Raw genomic sequence first — 14,173 nt, 5'->3', positions numbered from 1 at the left:
GGCCAGTGTCGGCTACACTCGGCTATCGGTTCCAGTCGGCTATCATGGTCTCTTGGTGTAAACTGGGCGATTTTGGGCCGCCCTGGGCTCTTCGGTTCAAGTCGGCTGTTTTCGGCCACCCTCGGCTCTTCGGGTAAACTCGGCTGTTTTCGGCCACCCTCGGCTCTTCGGGTAAACTCAGCTATTTCCGGCTTCCCTCGGCTCTTCGGGCAAACTCAGCTGTTTTCGGCCACCCTCGGCTCTTCGGCTCTTCGGAACAATTCGGCCCGGCTCGGCTCCCTCAGGGCGCGAAAGCGGCCGTCAGAGGACCCCGGCACAGCGAGGCGTTTAACCCACATGCCTGGCACAAACCCGCCAAACTACCCCGCCCGCGGCGCCGCTGAGCCCACACCGTGTGTCGGGTACACATGAAACGCCGCAGAAAAATCCGTCGGAGCCGCCATGACGTCAGTATTCTGTGCAGGCAGTCCACTTACACCCACCCCGGTCCTCCACTTCCCCGCCCTTTTCGCCGCCATGATGAGAAGGTCAATTAAAAGTCCGCGACATCCACGACGCGCCACTCCCAAGGTGGCGGCCTCTCGGTGCAGGGCTGCAGTACAGCGCTCTGCCCACAAGGCGGCAGCACTGCCGCACGCCCCAGCCGGGGGCGCAGCGCGCCTCGGGGCTGCGGGCAGGGAAGGCGGCGAAAAAGAACAGGGGCGGCCCCCGCCGAAAACTGCTCTGAAATAAATGCCCCAAAACAGCCGCGAAGAGGAAAAATAAACTTCTGCCTCTAATCTAAAAGGATAAAAGACAAAACAAAACACAACACACAAAAAAACCCCAAAAAACCAACTATTTCTTTTAAAAAATATTTAAATATTTTTTAAAAAGTTTTTTCCTATTAATATTCACATTTCTATTTACAATGTATATTGATGTACACTGTCCATTTATACATTTCTTTTTATAAATACATTTCTATTCCATATTGCATATATCCCTAAAACTTAAATTTATTTGTATATTGTTATACATATTTTTACATGGTAAGTATATATTTCTGTTACGATTTTTACTTCTGTAACACTTGCATTATTTAAAATAAAACCTTTGCCTCCATCCACATTAAAGCCAAAAAGAAGCCCTTTCTTCTCAACGGTATTTAAATATTTTTTAAAATTCTAGTTTTCAGGTTCATATTCATATTTACATTTAAAATGTACACTTATGTATACTGTTATTTGTATTCTTCATTACATCTCTTCCTATTATTGGTATTTCTTTATATTTTGTGTTTTTATATATATATTTATATCTCGATTGTATATCTCCATATTTAGAAATAAATAACAATAATATCTACATTCATATTATTTAAAATAAAAACCCTGCCTCTAACACAATAGGAATAAAAAAACCCCCAAGCCTTTGTTGCAAACAATATTTAAATAGATTTTATCCTTATATTCAATTTTTATATTCATATTTGTATTTATAATGCATATTAATGTATATTGCTTACTTATACATTTATCTATACCAATGTCAAGTTATAAATAAATTTGTATTCTATAATACATCTGATGCGAGTAGTTATTTATGAATTTTTATATATTTTTATTCATATTTTTTATATTGATTAAACATTTCTGCGTCAGGATTTTTACTTGTGGAACACTTACAATATTCAAAATAAAACCCCTGCCTCTACTTAAATAAAAGCCAAAACATTCCCTTTCTTTTAAGCTATATTTACATATTTTTATATTTATATTCCCATTTATAATTTATATTGCCATATAATGTTATTTATATTCTACACTACAACTCTTCATATTACTTACACATATTTATATGTAAATTTATATTCATATTTTAGCAATTTCTCTTTATATATTTATTACATATTTCTATCTTAAGATCCACATTTCTATATTACTTATATTATTTAAAATACAACTCCTGCCTCTAACCAAATGAAAACCAAGGACACCCCTTTATTGGAACCAGATTTAAAATGTAGGAAGTAATATTATTTTTCAAAATTATAATGATATTCATATGGACATTTTAATTTATTTTATTCATAGATATTATATATATTAGAGAGAATACCTTCTAATATAATAAGAGATCTGTATTTTCTGTATTATAGATTTCTTTTCCTTATATTTATTTAAATTAAATATTTATAGAGATTTGTATTTGTATATATATTTGTATATCCGAATTGATATTTTATTTCTATCATTTATTTAAAAACCCCAGCCTATAACCTAATAACACCCCCCCCATTTATTTTAACTCCATTTAAATATTTTCATATTAACTATCTATATTTATATATCTTTGTGTATATATATATATATATATATATATATAAAATAGACTATCATTTATCTATATGATGTTACAATTATATACCAGGTATTACAGTTTTATGTATGTATCTGTTATCTATATTCATGTCTACCACTCTAATGTTATATTTATTTTTAAATGTATATTTATTTCTATTTTCATCTCTATATTAAACCATACAAGTTCATTGACCCCACGCACCAGAACCACAACAGTACCGTACCTTTGTCAGCACCGGCAGGCAGCACATGCTCGTCCCATCGCAGCGCATCAAAACAAAACCCATTGCTATTACTAACGGAACAAACGTCCCACAACGTCATTGAACCCTAATAAAAACTCAAATAAACCTAACTGTCAATAAATTTTAAATCCCACTATAAAGTAGCCCAAAACCTCCGCACATTCTCATCATAAACTTCCTCCTAAACCAGTATCTCAAAAACCCCAAAAAACTCAAATACACCTTGAAAATGACACAACTGCTAATAAAAACAAACACCCAGTAAAAACTAAATCAAACCAACTCACGAGACTCAAAACTGTACAACTGACCCTAAACATTACTAAAAAAAGTCCCCAAAGCTCTACCTTTATGCTAATGCACAAATAATAACCTATCATCTAGAAAAGTTATTTGAAAAAAATTAAAAAAAATAATTAAAACCATGAAAATAAAAAACCTAAACTATTAAAATACTAAAAAATATCACTACCTAAATTAAAAAACGTATTGCCTATAATAACCCACCATATAAATGCCCCTGTCCCAAAAAATAAAAAAAACTATCGAACCAGAAAGAAATCAGAACTTAGGAACACTAAAACCATAGCGTTCAAGACCTCACACCACATCCCTTATCATACACCAACTACAAACAACAGAAAACAATACAATGAATTCTTAAAAACCACCTTAAAACCACTACATTGAAAAACATTTCAAAAATTAAAAACTGCATTTAACAAAAGCCATCTCATAAATTCACACCCAAACCTCCAGCAGCCCAGCTGGCCCTACCAAAGATCTATGTTTATACATACAGCAAACAAAACCAAAATCCCAGTAATACCCATCAGAAATCTATGAAACAATCCCATTGAAATTAATCCGGCCTCAAATACAAACCAACCCATCCAGAAAGTCAGCTTCACTCAAAAAACAATTTACACAGAGTTAATAATACCAAGAAATAAAACAACACACCATATACCACCAATGAATATAATAGTCAAGTAAAAAAAAAAACACTACATTTTTTTCTTTTTATTTCTTAAACTAACTTCTTTTATTAGCTAGAACAAAAGATTTTGCCAGGACTGTAACAACAACAACAACCTCTTTTTCTTCTTCTCCTTCTGAAATGTCCCTTCTCACTCCCAAATTCCTTTCAACTCCTGAGTTTACATCCAAGCAAAAAGCAAAATTCGTGCACTCGTGCGTTCGCTGCTCCCGTCAGATTCTCTCTTCCCCTCCACATCTTCTCACACTTTCAGTCTTCACGCTGTCCCGCCGTGATGAGTCTGACAGAAGAATTGGCACAAGTTAACAGAGCATTTCCCTCCCTCCCTCCCTCTGCTTTCCTCAGCACATTTCAATCCATCCCAGGCCTGCAACGATGCACCCTCACCCCAAAGCTCACAGCAAGCGTGCAGCAGCTCAGGCTCACCTGGCTCCAGGGCTCTGTGCCTCGGATAGCCGAGGAAACTCCTGATGAGCCTCCGTTCCAATCAACTGGAATGCAAACTCACCTCCATCTCAGAGCCTCAGTGACCTCGGCCAGCCCCTTCCTCACTTCCCTGGGTCACAATGACTTCCAGGCACAAGGATGCCAAGCAGGTTTCTGTCTTTTCTCTTGAGTGCCAACAGGTCAAATATGTAGGCTTTGACATAACTAATTACCCTCTCTTTGAACTCTCCCAAGGACACTTTTAAAGAAAAGACACAAGATTGCTGCTACAGCCATGTGGGATCGGGAGGAAAGCAGCAAGGATCCCAGGCCAGCGGCGCGGCCGGGCAGTGTCACGTCCCTGCCGCCCTGTGACAGGGCGCACGGCTGCAGGGCCCCAGAGCCTGCAGGCCCTGGAGCTGCCACACGGATGGACCCGGTTCCCTCCCCGGGTGCCCAGAGGGAAACCTGAGGGCAGGTGTCCACCCCGAGGGTGCACCCAGAGCCCCGGGCACGGATGGAGTCACTGGCCGCTCTCTGGGGACGAGACCCTCCCTGCAGGTGACACTGCCTTGTCCTCTCCCTCCCTGTGGCACAGGCACCTCCAGGCTCCATGACCAGCCTCCTTCCGTCAGCATCCAGGTGCTGTGTCGGAGCCAGAGGGGTCGAGGCTTTCCAGAACCATAGCATCCTTTAGGCTGCAAAAGCCTTCTAAGGCCATCGAGCCCAGCTGCTGCCCCAGCACTGCCAAGCCCCCACCCAAATCAGGTCCCTAAACACCACATCTTGCCATGCTTCAAATGTCTCCAGCAATGGGGACTGCCCTGGGCAGCCCGCTCCTACGCCTGACCACCCTTTCAGTGAACAAATTGGTCCTCAAAGCCAATCTGAGCCTTCCCTGCTGCAACTTGAGGCCATTTCCTTTTGTCACGGCACTTCTTACCGGGGAGATCTCGGCACTTCAACCTTACCTGCTCCTTCCCTAGGAGCTCTCTGGTTTGCCTGCATGAGAGGAGAAACACTCCCAGCACAGGAACGGCAGCTCAGCAGGTCCCACACCGAGGCAGGGGAGCAGCTGTCCTCACCACAGCTCCCGTGTCAGCTCTCACAGATCGGCTCTGCTCTGCCTCCCGGGGGCAGATCTCTGCTCAGCGCTTCAGAATTGCCTGTTTGGAGGAGGGGGAAAAAACAGGTTAGCCAAGATTTTTATCCAGACTTATCTGATGTCTTTGCCTGCTTTGCCTCTTCCTGACTTCCTCCTGCTAAGAAAACAGCTGCCTTTGGACTTCTAGGGGCAACTGCCACGTAATGCTTGAAAAGGAACTACAGAAAAGTGCCTCATTTTTCAAGACTCAGCCAAGAAGACAGACAACTGCACCTTCTCCATCCCCACTGCCTGCAGAGCTGCCAGGCACCAGGCCAGCTCTGCTCCTGCTTCCGGTTGTTCCCAACTCTGCTGCAAGAACTGAAGGCTGCTTTGGCGTTCCATTGCTCCGCTTCTCCCCAGAAAAGATCTTCCAGTGCCGTTCTCCCTCCACGGGAAGGGCCCTTCTGTCTCACACGCTCGGTGACACGAGGCTGCGCCAAGCTGCAGCAGCCTCTGCTCCAGCTGGGAAGGGCTTTCTTCCTCCTCTGGCACCTGCCTGGCACAGGTTGCTCACACATGCTGGGGCTGCCCCATCCCTGGAAGTGTTCCAAGGCCCATTGGTGCTCTGGGATCAGGCTCAGAGCAACCTGGTCCATGGAACCGTGTCCCTGCCCACGGCAGCAGGCTTGGAACGAGGTGATCTTTAGAGCCCCTTCCAACCTGAATTATTCCATGATTCCATGAACTCAAAAAACTCGGGGAAGAAATCTGTAAAGTCACTAAATACATAAAAGCATATCCCCATCAGCATAATTTTGAATGAAAAGTATATCTACAAACAGGGAGAAATATTCTATGTATTTGCTCTTGCTACCTTTCAGGCGTAATTTTAGCTATCTCTTCCAGTTTTAAAATATTCTCTTTTGAAATAATAAGCAGTGTTCAAATTTTAGCATTTATACACTATTGCAGAAGCAAAAATTGCTGACAATCAGGCCGTGTCATTCTCTATGGAGCAGAGCCATCGTGACAGCATTCCTGGGACAGAAATTTTACAGGATGTCACTCCACAGAGAGCACCAAAATCCATATCAGTTGGCAGTTCTGCTCCTCCACATCAGAAAGCTAAACTAGGACAAGACAGCCTCGGGATTCACGAATGGCAAGGCAATAAGAGACACGCCTTAATAATATCATTACAATTTCCACAGATCTGCCACCTGATCTGTGACAGCACAGCACCCTGGCCCAGAGGAAGGTGAGCCTGCCCAGGACAGAGGTGGAACTAGGTCGTTTTCAAGATCTCTTCCACCCCAAACCATTCTGCGGTGTGATGACACAGGAGAGTTGTAAGGGAGAAGAAGGATGAATTCCTTTGGAAGGATCATTGTTTGCCTCTCTAGTAGCAGGCTTTACTGGCAGGATTGTTTTGCTCTTGCACTGACCTTGGCTGAAGGTGCTTCACCCTGCAGAGAGCGGTGACAGCCTGCTGCACACGCTGTTCTTGGGCAGAGCGCACGGAGCCAGAGGGCAAAGAGCCCCCAGCAGGTCCGTGACAGGAGCGGATGCTCCTCCCCACCTTTGGAAATATCCATTAGGGATTTTTCCAGCAGATGGCAACAGCAGACCGGCGTGGACTGCAAGGGCAGACTCTGCGGGCTGCCTGAAACCTGGCTGGGCTCCACCCAAAGCACCTCTCGGGGTCTGCTCCTCCCGCTCCTGGCATTGAGCCTGGCTGGCAGCCCAGGGCATGGTTACTGGAATACAGAATGAATCAGTGCTGCAGGAAACTGCACAACAAGCTCTGCAGCTCTTGCTGTGTGTGCAGGCCTTAAAACACACCTGGTGCATTTGGAACAGATGAAAATTATGGCTCCCCCTGAATAAACATGATTTCTCTCCTAGATATCATTTTGAAAAATAATACTTCAAGGGGTGATCAGAATGGGAGCACAGACAAACACCAAGAATAAAAACTACAGCGTTTGATGCTTTATCAAAAGGTGTGCCTGCCCTACCGTGTCGGGAAGCTGGACTGCTGGACCCAACTTTGCAGCACATTCTTGTCATTGCTTCTGAGCCACCTTCACCAGCTGCTCTCGTGGCATTTGCCGTGCCATTTGCAAATTACAATACGAGCGAACCTGGAAGGCAAAACACAAGATAAATTTACAGCTGGACAGTCAAATCTTTTTCTCCAAAATGCAATCAATGTACAGCTTTCCCCTTAAGCTGAAGTACAGGCCAAATTCATAGAATCACTCGGGTGAGAGAAGCCCTTCAGGCAGTGAAAACGAGCATTTAGGTGTGGTATGAAGCTTGGGGAGCCCTGAAGAGGCCGTAAAAGTCGACTGATATTCTTTGGAAATTACAAATAAAAAATGGGAGGAATGAATTTACAATGAACCCAGTGCGGAAACGCCGCAAGGGACAGCTTGCAGGGGAGATGCCTGAAAGCCAAAGCTGTGCTTCAGTGGCATCTGAGGTGGCAATTTTGCAGAGTGCCTGTACACAAGTTTCTTTTCACTGCGAGCAGTGAGCAGCGGCTCAGAAGACCTGGCTGTAAAAAACACAGGTTATTGTCCCCAAGCACATGCCAGTGGTCTGGAAAAGGGTGACACTCGTTGACATGACTGTTGTGATTGCTCAAGGGGAGAGCTCCTCAGTCCTCCTCACTTCACTGATGCTCCCCCTTGGGGCGCAGGTGAATGGCACCACTGGGCTGTGCTTCACCTCCCTGGGTATATTCTGTGCAGGGAACTGCAATGCCATTGCAACTTTTCTGCTCTCACGTCATTCTTCCAGAAAAAAAACCAGTACCTTGAAGGGGAAAGTGCCCTGTCCCTGTCCCACTTCCTTTGTCACTTGTGCTAACCCACAGCACACACTCCCTGCACATGTTATCTGAATGTTAACTCTGTTTACAAGTGCTGTGAATAAACCCCAATCCAACTGAGAAAGTTCCTCTTTGCTCACATTTCAATACAAGGCTGGAACTATCACCTTGCAAAGAACTTTCCTCTACCACTGCTAGATGCAAAACCAAAAAGTAAACCTAGGAATGCCTGCCACACTCCAGCACACAAAGCTGCTGCTGCTGCTTTTAATGGCTTAGCCTGAGGGCTTTGCTGCTCTTCCTTTGCTCTGCTAATGGGAAGGACTGGGAGACCTCTTTGAACTAGCTACACATACCAAAGACCGAATAAACAAGTATTCTTCATCCCATTTCTCTTAAGAGTTTGTCCTGACAGATGCCTTCTCCCTCCTGAGGTGTGGATTATAGTTTGTGTTTCCCTTTTTTTCCCCCTTTAGCCCTGGAAGCATTTCACACCCTGCTGGGCAATGCCCAGAAGTAATCAGACTGACTGAACACGGGAAACGCAGACAAAAGAAAAGGCTGGAAGCTACTGTTCTTCTCCCAGCTGGCACCGCCAGCTCCTGAGGGCTCAGCCACGACAGCCCACGTTTGTGACAGTACCTGTACGCTCTGGGTGTGTGCAGCCCTTGCGTCGTGCGGCAGCCTGGAGCTGCAGGCTCAGATATCCACCGCGAGCTCCTGGATCTTCCAGGACAAAGCCAGCTCTCCCTGCTGCTCCCGTGTTGCGCTGCCTGTGGAGCAGGGAGGGAAGGAGAGGCACACAGGTTAGCACAGTGGCAGTGCACGAGCTGCCAGGCGTCACCCATCTGACCCGCACCAAAGAGGAAATCTTAATTTTCAGAACTTCCCATCATGCCACACAAGACACTGAAGCCGTCCAAATCTGGAAGGGATAGCCTGGCATGATGCCTCCCCCAGGTCATATCTTACATCAAGAGTTCTTTTTCTCCTGCACAAGGCTCTATATCCTACTTGGACAGATATACAAATATCTATAGAAACTACAGATATTCAATAAGCCATCTTAAATCATAACAGCCAGGCCTCTGTACGACCGTGCTTAACTCCTGCTCAGCTCACACCATCTCCCCGTTCCTCAGGCATCAGAAACCACTGAAACTCCCGTGTTTTCCTGGGGGCTGCCTGCCTGCTGCCCTCCTCTCACCAACGGGGCCACCTGCCAGGCTCCCCAGGGCACAGCAGCCTCCAAGGGGAGCATTCGTCTGTTTGAGAGGTGATGGAAAGCCTGGGGAAAAAAAAAGCTCAGCGACACTGTGGCTCTGAAGGTGCAAGAACCATTACCCTGGAGACGTGCAGCTCACCTGGTTCATGCTGGGCAAGTTCTCTGCTCGCTTCACCTGAGCGTTCAGCTGGAGAGATCCATTTCCACGCGCTGGGCTGGCTCCATCTCCGTCCCTGCTGCGAGAAGGTGTTCAGGGGGATGCCGCTGCCCGCTCAGCAGACGCTTCACACACTCTGCCAGCAGCAGGGGCAGCCTTTGAGGCCACACCAGCCTGGCACAGAGTCACTGAGCCATTCTGACTGTGTTAACAGCACCACGGATGAACCCCCATACCCTCGGGCCTTCATTCTCCGGCACCCCGAGCCCCGCGGCTGCGCGGCAAAGAAGGAAAGCGGGCACCGGAAGAGAGGAGCGAGAGCAGGGCATGACAAAAGGCGGCGAGGGAGGGCGGGCTGTGCAGGAAAGCGGGACGGGAAGGGAAAGCCCGGGAGGGGGGAAGAGGGAGGGTGGACAGAGGAGGCAGAAACGGGGAAGAGAAAGGGAGTAGCGGGGAAGGGGCTGGACAGGAAGGAGCCGGGCTTGTGGGGGGAGAGGGAATGGGGGAAAGGGAGCGAGAGAAGGCGAATACGGGGAGAAGGAAGGAGGGCGAGAGAGAGGGACGGGCGGGGAAGCCTCACAGAGCCCCGGCTGCACCCCGAGCCCGGCCCGGCGCCTCGCCCTGCCCGGGAGGCTGCGCTCGGGGGAGCTCGGCTCGCTCCGGAGTCACTCGGCTCCAGTCGGCTCTTCGGCTAAACTCGGCTATTGTCGGCTAAACTCGGCTATTGGCGCCTGCATTCGGCTGCATTCGTCCCTTCGGCGCGCTTCGGCCCAACTCGGAGCCGCTCTCTGCGCGTTCGGCTGAGGTCGGCTCGGCTCGCCTCCCCGAGGGCGGGCAAGCGGCGCCGCCTCACGTTAAACTCGCCCGGCTCGGGGCTCTCCTGCTGCCGCGTCCCGCGGGCGGCCCGGCCATCGCACCGACACGACCGGGAGCGCGGGGTGGCACAGGAACTCATTACGCTGTGACCGCACTCGCGCTAATTAGCGCGCACGAGAGCGGCGGGCTCGGTTCGGCCGAGCTCGGCTCCGTTCAGGCAGCCTCGCAAGCCTGGCCTCGGTTCCCTCGAGCCCGTCAGGTTCGGCCGGTCTCGCCTTGGTTCGGCTGAGCTCGTTCCATTCGGCCCAAGGCGGCGTCGTTCAGTCGTGTTCTTATAAATACCTTTCTTTATTGACTGTATATTTCTACATTTAGATTTATACTTCCATAACACTTCTATGATTCCAAATAAAACCCCCGTCTCTAACCAAATAAACACAAAAAAAGCCTTCTTTTGAACGATATTGAAATATTTTTATACTTTTGTATAATTATATTCACATTTATATTTATAGTTTCTTTTGATGCATTATATTCATAATTATATATAATAGATATAAAATTCTAGGAAAGTATTTAAATTATTATTTATATTAGGTATCACATCTACTGCTACAACTAATTTTTTCTTATAGGTTTAAATTTTATATATATCTGTATATATTTATATTTCTATACTTAGATTTCTCCCTTTATATTATTTGTAGTTATAATTTTTACAATCAAAACACTGCCTATTGACAAATGAAAAAACCCACTTGGTTTAACTATTTTAAAAAATATTTTCATGCTTATAATTGTCATATTTATATTTATAATTTGTTCAATATTACATGAGAACATACCTGCTCCTGCACTGCAGTGGGGCTCCCGCTCCTGGGGACCTTGGGGTGCCCATACGGCATCAGAGCCCCGCGTCTTCATCCCCTTCTCCTCTATTTAGAAACTACACTGGAACTTTTTTCTGGAAACAAAGACATTACCTAAATCCTCTCTCCGTGTCCCAGACAGATGGATATTCAGTTATTAGTTGGCTGGGCAGCAGTTTCTTAAATAGAATGATAAACAGGATGCGAACATTTTAGCTACAAGCAAATAGGCAAATCTGAACAAGGTACTGGTGGCCAACACCAACCACCAAAGTGATTTTGAAGGAATTTTTTAAACAATAAAATAATGATACCACAAAAATTAAGCAAAAAGCTAACTACTGGCTAAGAAAGAAGGAAAAATTAACTTTTGACAGCAACAACGTTCCAACCACACAGGTTTTTCCCCATGTCATACCTTGTAACTACCTCTCTTGGCAATTCTCATCATGTATCCCAAAAGGAATAAATACCTCAGAGCGTCCTAAAGCAAAAAGTAGCACATGTGAGCCCCTCACACTCCTGGGAGGCCGGCACAGCGTGCACTGAGTCTGCAACAAATTCTGCTCACTGAGGGTCTGCAAACAAAGGTTCAACTGATGAATTGAACTGATTTTAAAGAGAGGTTTTCGAAGCACTGAAGCACAAAAAAGAACAAGCAGAAACAATTCTTAAAAAAAACCTGCAAGTTTCGTTTAGCATATATGCGACTGATTTCCACCCTGTGGCTTCTCACTTGGATTCGTCTGCAGGTTCAGGAAGATGACAATGCACACTCTGCCTTCCCTGAGCCCCCCACAGCAGCGGAGCGCTGCTCCGTGCGCTCAGATCATCAGGAACTGGATTACACGTGCCCGGATGGACCGGAACTGCTCTGCTGCAGATTCAGGAGACGATGGCAGAGAGGGGCTGGCCGAGGCGTCGTCCCAGTTCCGTTCCTGTGTGACGAGGAGCGGTTTGTTCCCAGCAGCTGCAACAATCCCCAGCTCGCTTCCGTGGTGAGTGCCGATGGCACACAAATGGCAGCCCGAGGAAATCGTGTTCTGGGCTCTAAGTGGTTGGGACGGGGTCCGATTTTTTGTTTTGTATCTGTATGATGATTAGTACGACAGGGCCCTGACCGATGACGCGGCAGCACAGAATTAAAAACTGCTCGATAGGATTACATCGACTTCTAGGAAAAGACAAAAGCCTAGCACCCTTCTGAAATCTACTTTTAATCCAAAGCACACGGATTGTCACCATGCTGCACCTTCCAGCTTTTCAAAGCAGCTTACTTCTGAAGACCAGGAAACACTGATTTCTACAGAAACAACGGGCAACCCCCAGGCTAATCTAAGCACTACTGTTTAATAGGGGACCTGCCAGCGTGCCAGTCCAGCCTAAAGTGTGCTTTATTTCAGTCTAACATCCCCACAAAATTCTTCTCATGTCTCCCAACTCTGAAATCTTATTTTCCCCTAAAGCTTCTCATCATTAGCAATTTCCAAGTAACATGCTTTTTTTACAGCATTCAAAAATGTCATGCTGGACTGTGCTAGAGAGTAATCTGCAAATATAAGCTTAGCAAAGTTTGAACTGACTTGTCCAGAGAAAAAACCTGCAACTGAACACCTACACCTGCCTAAAAAGAGCTAACAAGCCCCTGGCAGCTGCCAGCATCAAAGCACAGTGGATGTTTCTAATACAGGGTAAGGATAACAATATCACCTTTTGTTCTCTCCAGCTTGTTTTCCCTGCAGTCATATTTTGCTTCTTATGATTTTTCTAGTCTCTGTATCTTCTTGGACAGCACCGAGCCTGAAGACAAGGATACGAGAGTCTTTCCCTGCCGTACAGAGAGAACCAGGAAAACAGTTAAAAAAAGAACAGGGTAGTTTGAAATTCATACTTGCAATGAGAAGCAGCGCCTAACCAACAGAACAAAAGTAAACAAAGCACGGTACCTCACTGGGGATAGAAGACTTACAAACTCTCCAGAATTTACAATTCTAGCGACCATCCCCTTTAGGACAGCAGCCAAGTGTCCTATGGGGTGCTGCTACACCAAAGAACGATGGGAGAGGCTCCAAAGAGTGAAAAGAACAATATTTTGCAAAGACAAAAAATCTTGCAAAATAACAAAAATGCAATAGATATAAACTACAGGGCAAGAGTAAAAGTGTTACCTTTGGGATCTGGAACCATCCAGGTGAGCAACTGATAACTGGATCCTCAACAGAGTTTGAACCCTTCAGGACACAAAAGGGTTTTCCCCAGAAATTTCACAGATTGAGTTTTGATAGAAGTCACGGGTGCTGCAAAGAAAAAAAACGTGAACCATAAACGCCTACAGTAGATTTTTTAAACAAGTGCTTGGATAAAAGAATCTTACGGAACGTGAAGTAGTAAAAAAGTGAAACCAATATCAGACCTGCCTATTTTCTCACCATTGTACAAGAAAATCCTAAAAGCAGTATAAATTCACTGCCTAAATCCGGTCATGGGATGTAACCAAGAACAATTTAGGCATTTGCTAATCTAGACAGAAACCTTTTCTGGATGCTAGTGTCAAATCACAAGTTTTGTCTTTCAGAAGCTCGAAAATGCTGGAAAACATTTTCCCTGGGGCTCGGGAGGGCAGGGGCGGAAAGGGGTGCGTTTGCACACCGCACCTGTGCCATCCGAAGCATACAGCCAGCCTGCTCCTTGCGCTGGGCATTCTCCTGGCCATCTCTGGGTTTACCGGTCAGCGCCGCTCCATCCGTTTTCATGGAACAAAGAGCCACGAGCACTAACGCGATATCGCAGCGCTCTCTGGTCGCAACGCCCAACACGCGGCGGAGCCGCCTCCGCCCGCAGCACCGGCAGCAGCCCGAGGGAGACGGCTGCAGCTCGGGGGCTGCTGCGCCTCCGCCAGCCCGAGGGTAGCCGCCCCACTGGGATCGCGGGAGCGCCCGGCGCCGCTCGCCCGGGGCGGCTCCTGCAGCTCCCGGCCCGCGGCAGCAAAGCACCGCCCCGCCCCCCGCCCCCGGCACCGCCGAGTGAGGCCGAGGAACCCCGCGGACGCTCCTTCCGCGCTGCTCGGCGCCGTGCGGGCGGCCGGACGGAGGCTTCGCCTGTCCAGCGTCGCCATCACGCGCGGGAGAGGCGCCGGGAGCTGCCCGCGCACAGCCCCGCCCGGCCCC

At 46.8% G+C, this 14,173-nt stretch overlaps 1 long non-coding RNA gene across 1 annotated transcript; it reads right to left on the bottom strand.

The window, feature by feature from the left end:
* Positions 1-3,648: 3,648 nt before the first annotated feature.
* Positions 3,649-13,288, bottom strand: LOC128946151 (uncharacterized). The gene is made up of 3 exons (XR_008483944.1): positions 13,175-13,288; positions 12,717-12,834; positions 3,649-3,870 (listed from the first exon to the last, which is right to left on the bottom strand). It is a non-coding gene; the product is annotated as an uncharacterized LOC128946151 (long non-coding RNA).
* Between the last annotated feature and the right edge of the window lie 885 nt (positions 13,289-14,173).

This window comes from Melozone crissalis, unplaced genomic scaffold (assembly GCF_028551555.1).
Source record: "Melozone crissalis strain CALT ecotype California unplaced genomic scaffold, PUWL_Pcris_2 ptg000076l_1, whole genome shotgun sequence".
NCBI lineage: Eukaryota > Metazoa > Chordata > Aves > Passeriformes > Passerellidae > Melozone > Melozone crissalis.
Note: the sequence above shows the minus strand (reverse complement) of the source record. Positions and strands in the feature narration are given on the sequence as shown.